Source organism: Mytilus galloprovincialis, chromosome 5, assembly GCF_965363235.1.
Source record: "Mytilus galloprovincialis chromosome 5, xbMytGall1.hap1.1, whole genome shotgun sequence".
NCBI lineage: Eukaryota > Metazoa > Mollusca > Bivalvia > Mytilida > Mytilidae > Mytilus > Mytilus galloprovincialis.
In genome coordinates, this window is record NC_134842.1 from 74,955,846 (window position 1) to 74,958,933 (window position 3,088).

Below are 3,088 nucleotides of genomic sequence, written 5' to 3' on the forward strand. Positions count from 1 at the left end.
GTGTGTGTTGTATTTCAAGGTCTTCAATGTTAAATCGCTCATCAAAATCAATCCCAATACTCTCTTCCCTCTTTCTGTAGCCGAGGTGTTGTACTAAGACGATGGCAGGCCTTTTGAGGTTTGGTTGGGCTGGTGGCTATATCCGTATTGATGATAACAACCCTCTGAATTACCTTTGTACTTGGTGTGAATGTTTAACACTGATTGCATACTTGGTGTGAATGTTTTACACTGATTGCATACTTGGCTTCCTTCTGACTGTTGAAGTAAACTCTAGCCTTAATCTTTTGGTTTTGGGCAGTAGCGGAAACGATGAAATTGAGAATGGAAATGGGGAATGTGTGATAGAGACAACAATCCGACCAAAGAGCAGATAACAGCCGAAGGCCACCAATGGGTCTTTAATGCAGCAATAAATTCCCGCAACAGGAGGCGTGCTTCTGCTTGGCCCGAAACAAAAATGTATACTAGTTCAGTGATAATGAACGTCATACTAGATTCCAAAACATATGACAGAAACTAAAATTAAAAATCATACAACATGTACAATACCATTAAAGCCCAGAGGCTCCTGACTTGGGATGCGCAAACCTGCACTGTTTTAGTGTTCGTCCATTGGGCAAAACGCTTAGCATTGTGTCGTCTGGTAGATGGTGTCTTTTTCTTGCTTTTTGGGGCCTGCTTATGTTTTCTGGATGAAATGAACGGTTCCTTGCTCTAGGTGAGCTGAACTGAAACGTAGTTAAAACTGTCGAAGAATTTCCATTCCGGTTTCTTTCCATCTATTTTCTTGGTTGAGAGACAGGCTTTTAATGTATTAGGAAGTTCCATAACGACTGTCCACGCAGTGACCGATTCAAAGTTCAATTCAAAAATGTGTGGAGCCCTTCAAAGATAAGTTATATAAGGGTCTTGGCCGATTGTCAAATAAAAAAAAATAAAAAAAAAACTTTGTAATCAATTTTAGAAAAGTTTTAACACCTTTGTTGTTTGACTCATTAATAGATTACCTTGGGGAAAAAACGTTTGGAATTGTTGAATCCCAATGCTCTTTTAATTTGTACTTTATTTGGTTTTTCAAATTTTTCATCATTTTTGATTCGAGCGTCAATAATGAGTCTTTTATAGAAGAGGGACAAAAGATACCAGAGGGACGGTCAAACTCATAAATCGAAAATAAACTGATAACGCACTGGCTAAAAATGAAAAAGACAAACAGACAAATAAAAGTACACATGAAAAACCATAGAAAACTAAAGACAAAGCAACACGAACCCAACCAAAAACTAGGGGTGATCTCAGGTGCTCCAGAAGGGTAAGCAGATCCTGCTCCACATGTGGCACCCGTCGCGTTGCTCATGTTATATCAAATCCGGTAAATAGTCTAATTCGGTAGGTCACATTCATGAAACGAAAGGGATTGTAGTTACGACGTAAGGAAAATATCCGATATCATCTGTGAAACGGTTATCCCATAACCGTCAACCAACTCGTGATGGCCTTCGTAAAATTTACGAAGGGATGATTTCAACTTCACCATTTGGAACTCTTGGTTTAATAGCTTCCTTGTGAGCAGCAACCCTCTATCAAGAAATCATAATAGGAAATGCAAGCACGAGAATATCGTATCAATTGGGAGATATATACCCCGTATGCAGGTGCTACTGGAATGTTGCTACTTAGAAATGGAAAGTTCACAATTGGAAAGCTGAAATCATCTCTTTTGTCGTAAAGTTTTGTTTTCAACCGACCCTCATTGTCAATTTCCAGATGTAAGTCAAGATATGAAGCCGACTTAACTGTATCTGTAGTATCCTTTATCTCTAGCTCGATTGGAAATATGCGTTCCACATAGTCACCAAATTTTGAATTATTTAGTGAAAGAACATCATCTATATAGCGAAAAGTAGAGTTAAAGGATATTGCTAACTTTTTATCTTTCTTCCTAAGAAGTTCCTGCATGAAGTCAGCCTCATAATAATAAAGAAACAAGTCGGCAAGTAAAGGGGCAGATTTTGTTCCCATTGGAATGCCGACAGTCTGTTGAAAAACACGTCCTCCGAACGTAACAAATATGTTGTCAATCAAGAAATCAAGCATCTTGATAATATCAGTTTCAGAGAATTTTTGGTTCGAATCAGAGTGATCCTTTACAAAGTAGGATTTATCCCTCCCTAAGACAAGATACTTGCATCTACGTTGGCCATTCTTTTTTACGAAGCAAAGCAATACCAACTCTTTCAATTTGTCTTTTAGTTTGGAATGCGGAATACTGGTGTAAAGAGTAGAAAAGTCAAAGTATTCCATGAAACCTCTCTGACGTACTAAATTATAATCCTGGTACCTTTGTTAACATCAATTTAATCAGCAATCAAATCCGGGCTTCAACTTAATCGTGAAACTACCTATTGTAGTTGTGGGGTGATCAGATTTGGATGATAAAAAATCCCAAAGATCTCAACAGTACTTATAATCTAAGACTCTTTCATCTTGCAAAAGTATGAAAACATTTGACTTTATTCACTTTACACAAGTATTAATAATTCTAAACTAAGTACAAATTGAAATAGTTGGATATGGATATTGTTTCATAAAAAAAAATGTCATACTTCGAAGTTTTTTGTCTTAGAGAGGGGAAAATCATACTGATTCCAACAAATTTTTCTCTGAAACTTACATTAATAAAACAAAACACCAAGGAAACTTAAAACAAGATGAATTATGTCTTGATTGGCAACATATTTGTTATGTTCGGAGGACGTGTTTTTAACGGCATTCCCATGAGAACTAACAACGATTCTCTACTTGTCGACTTGTTCATCTTTTTTGTTTTAAATATGCTTACTTCATACGAGAATTTGCATCGAAGAAAGAGGAGCGGTAGGCAGTATCCTTTTAACAAAATTTTGAATTTTTGAAATACTAAGGCTTTTCTACCTCAGGAATAGATTACCTGTATTTGACAAAACGTTAAGGAATTTGTGGTCCTCAATTCTGTTCAGCTTCGTACTTTATTTGGTCGTTTAACAATTGTTGACTCAAGCGTCACTGATGGGTCTTTTGAAGCGTAAATATAAATTTTTAATCC